This window comes from Entelurus aequoreus, linkage group LG19, assembly GCF_033978785.1.
Source record: "Entelurus aequoreus isolate RoL-2023_Sb linkage group LG19, RoL_Eaeq_v1.1, whole genome shotgun sequence".
NCBI lineage: Eukaryota > Metazoa > Chordata > Actinopteri > Syngnathiformes > Syngnathidae > Entelurus > Entelurus aequoreus.
The window spans coordinates 6800353-6813761 of NC_084749.1; the positions used below are offsets into that span (position 1 = coordinate 6800353).

At 41.2% G+C, this 13409-nt stretch overlaps 1 protein-coding gene across 1 annotated transcript in view; it reads left to right on the plus strand.

Annotated features, from left to right (window-relative positions):
- The window catches only part of LOC133635041 (rho guanine nucleotide exchange factor 18-like), a 129681-nt gene extending 117140 nt beyond the window's left edge, over window positions 1-12541 (plus strand). Inside the window, exon 33 of the transcript XR_009822010.1 lies at window positions 11955-12541. The gene's annotated coding sequence lies outside the window, so the exon portion shown is untranslated. The remainder of the gene's footprint in view (window positions 1-11954) is intronic.
- The last annotated feature ends 868 nt before the right edge of the window (window positions 12542-13409 follow it).

Below are 13409 nucleotides of genomic sequence, written 5' to 3' on the forward strand. Positions count from 1 at the left end.
GGGACGGCGTGGCGAAGTTGGTAGAGTGGCCGTGCCAGCAATCGGAGGGTTGCTGGTTACTGGGGTTCAATCCCCACCTTCTACCATCCTAGTCACGTCCGTTGTGTCCTTGGGCAAGACACTTCACCCTTGCTCCTGATGGGTGCTGGTTAGCGCCTTGCATGGCAGCTCCCTCCATCAGTGTGTGAATGTGTGTGTGAATGGGTGAATGTGGAAATAGTGTCAAAGCGCTTTGAGTACCTTGAAGGTAGAAAAGCGCTATACCCATTTATCATTTATTTATTTATTCCTGTACTTCCATTTTGCCGAGACTCACAGGACAAACCTTTAAGGCAGACCTGGGCAAATTAAGGCACATGCGGCCCGTTAAGCTTCTCAATCTGGCCCGGCGGACAACCGCAAATCATTTTTTTTAGATCTTTAAGCTGTAAAGCAGGGGTCACCAACCTTTTTGAAAGCAAGAGCTACTTCTTGGGTAGTGATTAATGCGAAGGACTACCAGTTTGATACACACTTCAATAAATTGCCAGAAATAGCCAATTTGCTCAATTTACCTTTAACTCTATGTTATTATTAATAATGAATGATATTTACACTTAATTGAACGATTTAAAAGAGGAGAAAACACGAAAAAAATGACTTGAATTTTGAAGCATAGTTATCTTCAATTTCGACTCTGTAAAATTCAAGATTCAACCGAAAAAAAGAAGAGAAAAACTAGCTAATTCGAATCTTTTTGAAAAAATTAAAAAAATAATTTATGGAACATCAATAGTAATTTTTCCTGATTAAGATTAATTTTAGAATTTTGATGACATGTTTTAAATAGGTTAAAATCCAATCTGCACTTTGTTAGAATATATAACAAATTGGACCAAGCTATACTTCTAACAAAGACAAATCATTATTTCTTCTAGATTTTCCAGAACAAATTTTTTAAAAGGAATTAAAAAGACTTTGAAATAAGATTTAAATTTGATTCTACAGATTTTCTAGATTTGCCAGAATATTTTTTTTGAATTTTAATCATAATAAGTTTTAAGAAATATTTCACAAATATTCTTCGTCGAAAAAACAGAAGCTAAAATGAAGAATTAATTCAAAATGTATTTATTATTCTTTACAATAAAAAAATTAATTTACTTGAACATTGATTTAAATTGTCAGGAAAGAAGAGGAAGGAATTTAAAAGGTAAAAAAGGTATATGTGTTTAAAAATCCTAAAATCATCTTTAAGGTTGTATTTTTTCTCTAACATTGTCTTTCTGAAAGTTATAAGAAGCAAAGTAAAAAAATTAATGCATTTATTTAAACAAGTGAAGACCAAGTCTTTAAAATATTTTCTTGGATTTTCAAATTCTATTTGAGTTTTGTCTCTCTTAGAATTAAAAATGTCGAGCAAAGCGAGACCAGCTTGCTAGTAAATAAATAAAATTTAAAAAATAGAGGCAGCTCACTGGTAAGTGCTGCTATTTGAGCTATTTTTAGAACAGGCCAGCGGGCTACTCATCTGGTCCTTACGGGCTACCTGGTGCCCGCGGGCACCGCGTTGGTGACCCCTGCTGTAAAGTGTAGCTGCCATTATGATGCGCAGTGATGTTTTCAAATGACTAAGTCTTCAACTATACTAAGTATTTCAATGGTTGGAATCTGCGCTTTTGCATGATATACTAGTTACTATGGTCATCTAATTAGTTACTATGGTCATCTAATTAGTTACTATGGTCATCTAAGTCACAGCAGCTCAGACGAGGCACCAAGCAGTGTGGGGGGGAGCGTTTCCACAGAGAGTCAGCCTGAAATGTGGGTGTCAGGGACAGACGTGGAAGGAGATCTTTACAAGGAAGTTCTAAAGCTTAGTGATGTATCAGATATATCAGATTGTAGGTGTTTTTTTTAACCTCTGCGTCCTTATTTCGCTGTTTGTTGCATTTCTGTTGCGTTTCGCTTGATTGTAAAATAAGTGGACATTGGAGAGAGGGCGTGACGTTCATATGTAGTCAATATTCAGTGTTTTATCCTTCATGGTTAATATTGTAAATCCCACGTTCTTTATTTTCATGTACATTCTGGGTGTCTCATCCAGTAAAAAAAAAGTAAAATTCCATTCCGTTTTTTTAAGGCGGTCTGTCATAACGTTTTTAGCTTTCAATCAAACATTATTGTGGGGTTTTGTATTAGTGTTCCTAAAAATAGATATACCGGCTACCAAACTAATTTTTGCCCCCCGAGGCAAAATAATTGCCCAGGCCTGCCTTAATTAAAGTCATGCGGTGCACAAGCTTGAGGACGCTTTTAACACATTCCCCACGTCGACCCGCTTCCCCCTCCTCGCCGAGCTGCACTCACGCAGGGAAGTCAGAAAAGCGCTCACGTCTTCACTTTCACCGGCCTGTCATTTTCTTGTCAGAAAGAGACCACTGTATCATATCTTGGAACATGACACTTTTTAATTCCAGGTACCAGCCATAGTGACTGTGTGTGCGTCGATTGCTGATGACATTTCATTAGCAGTGTGACACCTCTGTGGTCATGTGACTGAAGGAACATGGCAATGACATCCATGGAGTGAGTAGTTGATGTATATTTTGTAGATTTGTGTACATAATGTAATGTATGTGATGTGATTCTTACATGAGGTACGGACTTGTAACATATTTTCTGAATAGACCGCCATGACGTTCTCTTGAGAAAAGTGAAAGTGCGTTTGTTGTAACCTCTCGTTTGTTTTCTTGTAGCATGAAAGTCAAGTGCACTGGCAGTCATGGTCCTCCCTCACCCACACTAAAGCGAGGTACACACATGAAGATCTTCTAAATCTGGGATGTGCGCCGATATTTACATCGCACACCCACCGTTGTGTCCCACCACAGATCCACACTGATTGATTGATTGAAACTTTATTAGTAGATTGCACAGTACAGTACATATTCCGTACAATTGACCACTAAATGGTAACACCCCAATAAGTTTTTCAACTTGTTTAAGTCGGGGTCCACGTTAATCAATTCACACTAGTCCAGTAAGGGTGGGCGTATTGATCTCACAATATTGGTATCGAATTGATCCTGGGTTGATACTGAGGTTGCAGTTTCTCGTCTGTACGTCCAGCAAATGGTTGTCGTCATGCGAGCACAGCGTCTGTCAGTCTGCCAGTCTGTCAGTCTGTCAGTCCTCACATTGTCAGCAATATCTGCCTGCAAAGAAAGTGGTTATTTATGTTGTTGTGGCGACAATTTTTTACTACGTTTTTCTTATTTTGCATGAAAATAATTCATTGTCAGTACAATTAACATAAATAGGAAATTATTATTATTAGTATTATTGTTATTGTTTTAAATGTATTAATCGGTCCAACAAAAAAATACACAATAATACCATAACACAATTCCAAACCAACATTCGGAATAGCAATCAACAGAGTAATTGAGAGGACACACAAACATGACACAAAACAATCCAAAAGTAGTCAAAACAAAGATGAATAATATCAACAACAGTATCAATATTAATAAGAATTCCAACATAGCAGTGATTAGAAAGCCTTCATTTAAATTATCATCACAGCCATTTATTAAAAAAAGAACATTGAAAAAAAGAATAATGTGACAGTGACTTACACTTGCATCACATCTCATAAGCCTATTGTGTTCAATATTTTCCACAAAGATATGTCATATTTTAGATTCATTTAATAGTTTAAACAAATGTAAATAATGTATCCCATATTCCAATACAAGACTCATTCATATCTAAACTAAATGCAGTTTTTTTCTACTGATATAATTTCCATAGCTTGTGTATACCAGTCAGTATGAGTTGGACTATCAACATCCATCCATCCATTTTCTACCGCTTGTCCCGTTAGGGGTCGCGGGGGGTGCTGGAGCCTATCTCAGCTGCATTCGGGCGGAAGGCGGGGTACACCCTGGACAAGTCGCCACCTCATCGCAGGGCCAACACAGATAGACAGACAACATTCACACTCACATTCACACACTAGGTTGCCAATCAACCTATCCTCAGGTGCATGTCTTTGTAGCTATCCATTTTTTTATTATTATTACCGTTTTTGTTATGATGCATATTGAAATAAATGCAAGGAAATTATTTTTGATCAATTGTACACTTTTGTATAGTTGCAAATATAAAAACATTTTTATTTAAATAAAATGTTTTCTGCGTTATCACAGTCATAAGCAACTACCCTATTTCCCGGAATATAAGCCGCAGATACAGTATATACATCGTGAAAGAGGTATTTAAACAGCAATATTTTGTATATGTTTAGTTACATACTTTGTTTCCGAACGATGCCTGTAACAGGGTAGTACAACGGCTGATCAAACAAAACAGAAGTAATGGTCATGGACCCAATAGCTGCAGTAGCGAGCTCTCCAACCAGCTAAACAGACTCGGTAACTCCGCGGTGACGTTTTGGTGAATTTACGAAACTGAAACAATACAAAAAGAAAGCCATTGTAAGTTAATAATACTTATTAACAATAATAGGACACATATACATATGTTGCCAAATTAGTTATTTACTTAGAAATATTTTGTAAATATTTATTTACATACCTTTGTTTCCAAACGGTGTCTGTAAAACGGCTGATCAAACAAAACAGAAGTCATCGTCATGGACCCTCTAGCTGCAAAAGCTAGCTCTCTAATCTGCTAAACAGACTCAATAACTGAAACTATACAAAAAGAATACCGCGTGTAAGTTTGTAATACTTAGACACTTGTAAATGTGTTAGCATATTGGCTAATGCTAACAAAGCCAGCTTCATTACATTAAGATAGCACGTACAAATATGCATGATACACTCCTACAGACATACCACATGGGACGGGTTAGTAAATGAGACATTTATTTTGTTATTGTAAAACTTACAAAAGTTGCTTGGCGTAAAGAATGAAAAATTGATATGTGAAGAAATGCTACGGGCGGCTAGAAGACGGGACGGCACCTCTGAAAGCTCGGTCTAAACCAGGGGTCGGCAACCCGCGGCTCCGGAGCCGCATGCGGCTCCTTGACCACTCTGATGCGGCTCAGCTACATGCATGCCGACCCCCTCGATTTTCCCAGGAGACTTATGGATCTCAGTGTCTCTCATAGATTACTCCCAGGGAAAAATAATCCTATTTACACTCTAATTACTATATAAAGGGTGTGCCCTCATTGCACTGCAGTACTTGTCCTTATAGCATTTACATACAGCGTGTCAGTCCAGCCGCATGTTGCATGTTGTTATTACTTGCACACGTGGGAGACAGCAAAGCATACTTACTCATCAGCCACACAGCTTACACTGACGGTAGCCGTATCAAACAACTTTAACATTGTTACGTTACAAATATGCGCCACACTGTGAACCCACACCAAAAAAGAATGAAAAACACATTTCTGGAGAACATCCCACTGTAACACAACATAAACACAACACAACCATTACCCAGAATCCCATGCAGCCCTAACTCTTCCGGTCTACATTATACACCCCCGCTACCACCAAATCCCCCCACACATCAACCCCCCCCCTCTCCGTGCGTTGGTTGAGCGGAAGAGTTAGGGCTGCAGGGGATTCTGGGTATTGGTACCGTCAGTGTAAGATGTGTGGCTGCTGAGGTAGTAGCCTTGCTGTCTCTTACGTGAGCAAGTTAAAGCTGCATTCCACTTATGGTCGAGCAGGTACACTGATTGGGCAGACTGTAGAGGGCGCCAAATGCAGTGTCATCACGCTCTGATGTTCGTGAGTCTCCCGGGAAAAATGAGAGGGTTGGCAAGTGTGACGCTATCAAGTGACATTCATTCAAAACTCGCGGGCTGCACAAACATCAAATTTCCACATTAAAGCGCGTGCCGGTGCGTGTGTCTGAGACCCCTGGTTAACATAGCACAAAGCATGTAAGCTTTGTATGCGGTGTTTTTCATTTTAAATTTAAAATTTTTTTTTGTGGCTCCCATTTCTTTCTTTAATGTGTGAAACTTGCGAAAATGGCTCTTTGAGTGGTAAAGGTTGCCGACCCCTGGTCTAAACAGAAGGAAGCAATGCAGCACCTGCAGTGAGTGCACTCGTCCAAAAGATGGCGCCGTAGCACAAACAATTACATTTTTTTTTCAAACTATTTGCAGTATGGCCGACAGCGAAGAACAAATCCATCAACTAGCTACAATACTCTTACAATAAGCCACAAGGTTCGAATTGTAGGAAAAAGTTTGCGGATTATAGTCCGGAATTTACAGTGACTAAAGGCAAGTTAACAAAATCATTCAGTGATTGATATTGTCGGGATCAGTATCAGACATTTTAGCCCTGTTTACTTGGTATTGGATCGATAGAAAACAATTCCCAGTATCGCCCACCTCAAAGTCGAAATCAAAGAACATGAAACATAGCACTCAGCAGATTCTTAGAACACGTAGAATAGGACATACTGATACTGGTCTTGGGACTATATTTGGCTGAAAAAGGACAAACTAAAAAAAACTATAAAATCTACTGAATGAACTAGAGATGATTAGTTCTCAATAACGTAGCCCCAATGTTTTTTTTTTACTTCTTCATGGGTTACTTTCTGTACTTTGTAACAATTCACGAAGATTTGTGAAGAGTCGGCTTTCGCTCAGACATCAAGAGTTTTGGTGGTAAATATTAACGATTGTCGGCCCAACTCGTTTAATGGCCAATTATTGGGAAATGTACTCTCAGACCTCGGCACAACCTTTATAGAATAGAATAGAATGGACTTTATTGTCATTATATTTGCATACAACGAGATTAAGGACTCCAATTTAAGGTGCGGCAGTGCAAACAAATATGGAATAAAAATAAATCACACAAGTAGTAATAAAGAATAGAAATAAACAGACTACTATATACTACAATAAAGCATCCTGTACAATATACAAAATACTGTACAATATACAGAACAAAACAAAAGTACCAGAGTAATATAATAATAACAATCAGTGTCGGAAGTATTGCCCTCGAAGGGTAATATTGCACAGTAAGGTATTAGGGTAGGATATTGTAGAGGGGTGAATTATTTATTACAAGTTTGAGTTGAAGATGGTGACAGTTGTGAGCCTGTTTGTTCTGGCTCTGATGCACCTGCAGTGCAAGACAGAATATGTTGTTGGAAAGGGGAAAATCATGACAGAAACAACCCGATTGTCTTCATGTGTGTCTCCCGCTAAAGATGGTGTTCAAGCAAAGAAACTAAAGGTTACGATTCTTTCTTTCTTTCCTCCTCCTACCCATGTTCACTTTCTTCTTCCAATGTTGTTCATACTGAGTCCTGGAAAAAAAGCTAAAGAAACCTGACATTGTTATCACCAGGAAAGATGAGGTCACCTACCTAGGTTCCATTCTAGAGGCTAACCTTTCCTGTGATAAAATGGCAACCAAGGTCATCAGAAAGGTTAACCAACGAACGAGATTTCTCTACAGAATCTCCTCTCTGGTCAACAAAAGCACCTTGAGGATTCTGGCGGGAACTCTCGTTCAACCCTTTTTCGATTACGCATGCACCTCCTGGTACCCTAGCACCTCCAAAACCCTCAAATCTAAACTCCAAACATCTCAGAACAAGCTAGTCAGGTTACTGCTAGACCTCCACCCCAGATCCCACCTCACTCCTACCCACTTCTCTAAAGTGGGCTGGCTCAAGGTGGAGGACAGAGTTAAACAACTTGCACTGAGCCTAGTCTATAAAATCCGCTACACCTCCCTGATACCGAAGTACATGTCAAACCATTTCCTTAACGTAAATGACCGCCATAACCACAACACCAGGAGGAGCTCCACTAACCACGTTAAACCCAAATTCCGAACTAACAAAGGTCTTAACTCATTCTCTTTCTATGCCACATCAATGTGGAATGCGCTCCCAACAGGTATAAAAGAAAGGGCATCTCTATCCTCCTTCAAAACCGCAATAAAAGTTCACCTCCAGGCAGCTACAACCCTAAACTAACACCCTCCCCAGATTGCTAACAATCAAATGTAAACAATCAAATGCGGATACTTTTTCTTATGCCTTCTGATCTCTCTCTCTCTCTCTCTCTCTCTCTCTCTCTCTCTCTCTCTCTCTCTCTCTCTCTCTCTCTCTCTCTCTCTCTCTCTCTCTCTCTATGTCCACTACTTGATGTCCATATCCTAACCCCCCCCTCCACACCCCTGATTGTAAATAATGTAAATAATTCATTGTGATTATCTTGTGTGATGACTGTATTATGATGATAGTATATATGATAGTATATATCTGTATCATGAATCAATTTAAGTGGACCCCGACTTAAACAAGTTGAAAAACTTATTGGGGTGTTACCATTTAGTGGTCAATTGTACAGAATATGTACTTCACTGTGCAACCTACTAATAAAAGTCTCAATCAATCAATCAATCAATCAATGCAAAACCAACCAACGCTCTTCTTAATTGGATCATTACACTTTGTGAAACTGCTGAAAAAGCGTTTTTGTTTGCATTTATTCTTCAGCTGGTTGACGCATAATCAGACTAAAAGAACTTGCCAGTGTCTGCTCGTTGTTGGCAAAATAAACGTTCAGTTCATTCGCCCGGCCAAATGTTGAGTAAAAAGTCATTTTCTTTTTCAAATGTTCTTGTAATCAGACCATGTTTTCGGTATATTAGATGGAATCCATCATCTACAAACATCAACTGGGTTGGGGAGGAGACCCTGCCCCAAGTGAAGGAGTTCAAGTACCTGGGAGTCTTGTTCACGAGTGAGGGAAGAGTGGATGGTGAGATCGACAGGCGGATCGGTGCGGCGTCTTCAGTAATGCGGACGCTGTATCGATCCGTTGTGGTGAAGAAGGAGCTGAGCCGGAAGGCAAAGCTCTCAATTTACCAGTCAATCTACAAACCCCGTTTCCATATGAGTTAGGAAATTGTAAATATAAACGGAATACAATGATTTGCAAATAATTTTCAACCCATTTTCAGTTGAATATGCTACAAAAACAACATAATTGATGTTCAAACTGATAAACTTTTTTTTTTTTTGCAAATAATCATTAACTTTAGAATTTGATGCCAGCAGCACGTGACAAAAAAGTTGGGAAAGGTGGCAATAAATACTGATAAAGTTGAGGAATGCTCATCAAACACTTATTTGGAACATCCCACAGGTGTGCAGGCAAATTGGGAACAGGTGGGTGCCATGATTGGGTATAAAAGTAGATTACATGAAATGCTCAGTCATTCACAAACGAGGATGGGGTGAGGGTCACCACTTTGTCAACAAATGCCTGAGCAAATTGTTGAACAGTTTAAGAAAAACCTTTCTCAACCAGCTATTGCAAGGAATTTAGGGATTTCACCATCTACGCTCCGTAATATCATCAAAGGGTTCAGAGAATCTGGAGAAATCACTGCACGTCAGCAGCTAAGCCCGTGACCTTTGATCCCTCAGGCTGTACTGCATCTACAAGCGACATCAGTTTGTAAAGGATATCACCACATGGGCTCAGGAACACTTCAGAAACCCACTGTCAGTAAGTACAGTTGATCGCTACATCTGTAAGTGCAAGTTAAAACTCTCCTATGCAAGGCGAAAACCGTTTATCAACAACACCCAGAAACGCCGTCGGCTTCGCTGGGCCTGAGCTCATCTAAGATGGACTGATACAAAGTGGAAAAGTGTTCTGTGGTCTGACGAGTTCACATTTAAAATTGTTTTTGGAAACTGTGGACGTCGTGTCCTCCGGACCAAAGAGGAAAAGAACCATCCGGATTGTTATAGGCGCAAAGTGTAAAAGCCAGCATGTGTGATGGTATGGGGGTGTATTAGTGCCCAAGAAATGGGTAACTTACACATCTGTGAAGGCACCATTAATGCTGAAAGGTACATACAGGTTTTGGAGCAACATATGTTGCCATCCAAGCAACGTTACCATGGACGCCCCTGCTTATTTCAGCAAGACAATGCCAAGCCACGTGTTACATCAACGTGGCTTCATAGTAAAAGAGTGAGGGTACTAGACTGGCCTGCCTGTAGTCCAGACCTGTCTCCCATTGAAAATGTGTGGCGCATTACGAAGCCTAAAATAGCACGATGGAGACCCCCGGACTGTTGAACAACTTAAGCTGTACATCAAGCAAGAATGGGAAAGAATTCCACTTCAAAAATGTGTCTCCTCAGTTCCCAAACCTTTACTGAGTGTTGTTAAAAGGAAAGGCCATGTAACACAGTGGTGAACATACCCACACCAAACAAGAATGACAAGCACATTTCGGGAGAACATCCACACTGTAACACAACATAAACACAACAGAACAAATACCCAGAATCCTTTGCAGCCCTAACTCTTCCAGGCTACAAACCCCCCCCCCCCCACCCCCCCCCAACTCTTCCAGGCTACAAACCCCCCCCCCCCCCCCCCCCACCCCCCCCCCCCCCCCCCCTCAAATCCCCCCATCTCCCGAATTCGGAGGTCTCAAGGTTGGCAAGTATGCACTGAAAGGCACCCCGACGTGTCTTATTTGCACAGAGAAAGTTGCGGTGCACAAGGAATACAATTTGAAACGTCACTATACAACTGGACATGCTGAGGAGTATGCAAAATGCCAGGGAGATGAGAGAGTGAACCGGGTTGCAAATTTTAAAACCAGTCTACTGAGGCAACAAGATTTCTTCAAGAAAGCAAGCGAAAAGAGCGATGCAGCAGTCAAAGCTAGCTACATGGTGAGTGAGATGGTTGCTAGGGCGGGAAAGCCATTCAAAGATGGTGAATTCATTAAAAAGTGCATGTTAGATTTTTTTTAAGAAATCTTTTCTTGCGGCCCAGCCTCACCCTGTTTCTGCATTCAGTGGCCCCCAGGTAAATTGAGTTTGAGGCCCCTGTTGTAGATAGTCTTTTTAGCTACATACCTTTTTTGGCTAGGTTGTAAATCAAAAAGAGAAATCTGCTTTAGATGACATGACATGACATCTGATGTGAAGTCACACCCAGATGCTGCGTGTTCCAGTTATTAAGACTTTCTCCCTCGGGTTCCATCCAAACCAATCACATTCAAAAGAATCTCAGGTGATTTCGCAATACCAACCTCATTGCCTATAAAACTGGGGTCTGACTACAGAGTCCCTGCACTTCTTACTGGTCTGATATCATCTGTCCACTCTTCAACTTGTGAGTATGCACATCTGGTCTTAGATGTTACATAGTTTGTTCTTGACATAACTCTTTCTACATCTACTCTGGTTTATTTTGTATTTGTGCAGAAAGTCTACCAAATTTACAAAGAATGTATTGAACTTCTTAGTCCACAAGAACATCCGATGATTAGACCCGTCTCATTAATTTATTCGTAAATCCTGATCTGCTTTGTTCATCCTCAAACAATAGGATGCGAGTTCTAATGCATGTTCACCCTCTTTCTATAAATAGGTGAGTCCTTCACCTTGCAAGCCACATGTATAATAAATAAATGATAAATGGGTTATACTTGTATAGCACTTTTCTACCTTCAAGGTACTCAAAGCGCTTTGACAGTATTTCCACATTCACCCATTCACACACACATTCACACACTGATGGCGGGAGCTGCCATGCAAGGCGCTAACCAGCACCCATCAGGAGCAAGGGTGAAGTGTCTTGCCCAAGGACACAACGGACGTGACTAGGATGGTAGAAGGTGGGGATTGAACCCCAGTAACCAGCAACCCTCCGATTGCTGGCACGGCCACTCTACCAACTTCGCCATGCCGTCCATCTAGAGAAGAACCTCCACATTACAGAACCTAAGCTGTCACTGCTTTCTTGGTTTGTGTGTTTCTGGGGTATCTGGAAGGTGAGTAGAGACCTACAGTCCTGTTGTTAAACAACAGATGTTTGTTTAACCACTGACATGGAAAATACATCTTACACACTCTTCTGCAGATCTTCAGGAAGTCCAGTAATCAACAATACATTTCTGTTTCAGGTCATTAAACATGTCGACTACACTTTTTCTCATTGGTGGAAAAGGAGGCAGTAAATTTGCTTTTGATGGCTGGAGCAATGGTGCCACCATTAAGAAGATTGGAGTGGCAGTGACCGATTCGCTACACGCTAGCCTTGACCTTCCACATCCGTTCCAGCTGCTCTTTCAGCCCTTGGTACTTCTCAAGTTTCTCGTGTTCCTTCTTCCTGATGTTGGCGTCAGCTGAGATTGCCACATCTATCTATCTGCTCTTTGTCCACCACCACCACCATGTCTGGTTGGTCAGCCAGAAGCTGTTTGTCAGTCTGGAAGCTGAAGTCCCACAGAACCTTGGCCCTGTTGTTCTCAGCCACCTTCTGTGGTATGGCCCATTGGGATTTGGGTACTTCTATTCCATACTGGTAGCAGATGTTCCTGTATACTATCCCAGCTATTTGGTTGTGCCTCTTCATGTACACTGATCCAGCTAGCATCTTACAGCCTGCTACAATGTGCTGGACTGTCCCAGGGGCTTCTTTGCACAGTCTGCATCTTGGGTCTGATCTACTCTGGTAGATCCTGGCCTCTATGGCTCTTGTGCTTATGGCCTGTTCTTGTGCTGCCATGATTAGAGTCTATGTGCTCTAGATTGATAGGCATATAATATGAATAGACTAGTGTATATATGTCTGTCTACAGTCTAGTCTAAATACTGTATTATTGTTAATCCCGCTGTGAATATTAAAATATGACAATTCTTTTGCAATGTATCATCGTCTTTGTTTTTCAACCAGAAGGTTTTTCCTTGGTTAGAGATGTACTCGGCTGAAAATAATCTTACACTTCAGTGACAGCAAGTTTACAACCATTGCCTTAGGCCAGGTGCATAGTACCAGACTATGTGTCAAGTGAATAACTGATGATCAACCATCCATCCATCCATTTTCTACTGCTTGTCCCTTTTGGGGTCGCGGGGGGTGCTGGAGCCTAGCTCAGCTGCATACACCCTGGACAAGTCACCACCTCATCACAGGGCCAACACACTCACATTCACACACTAGGGACCATTTAGTGTTGCCAATCAACCTATCCCTAGGTGCATGTCTTTGGAGGTGGGAGGAGCCTATCCCCGAGTGCATGTCTTTGGAGGTGGGAGGAGCCTATCCCCAGGTGCATGTCTTTGGAGGTGGGAGGGGCCTATCCCCAGGTGCATGTCTTTGGAGGTGGGAGGAAGCCGGAGTACCCGGAGGGAGACCACGCAGTCACGGGGAGAACATGCAAACTCCACACAGAAAGATCCCGAGCCCGGGATTGAACTCAGGACTACTCGGGACCTCCGTATTGTTAGGCACATGCACTAACCCCTGTTCCACCGTGCTGCCCGATGATCAAAGTGTTACATTTGTTGTTTCTAGAACGGTTGAGCCAGAAGGATGATGTCATCTTCCAGGTGATTTCTGAGAAGCAGAGTCTGGA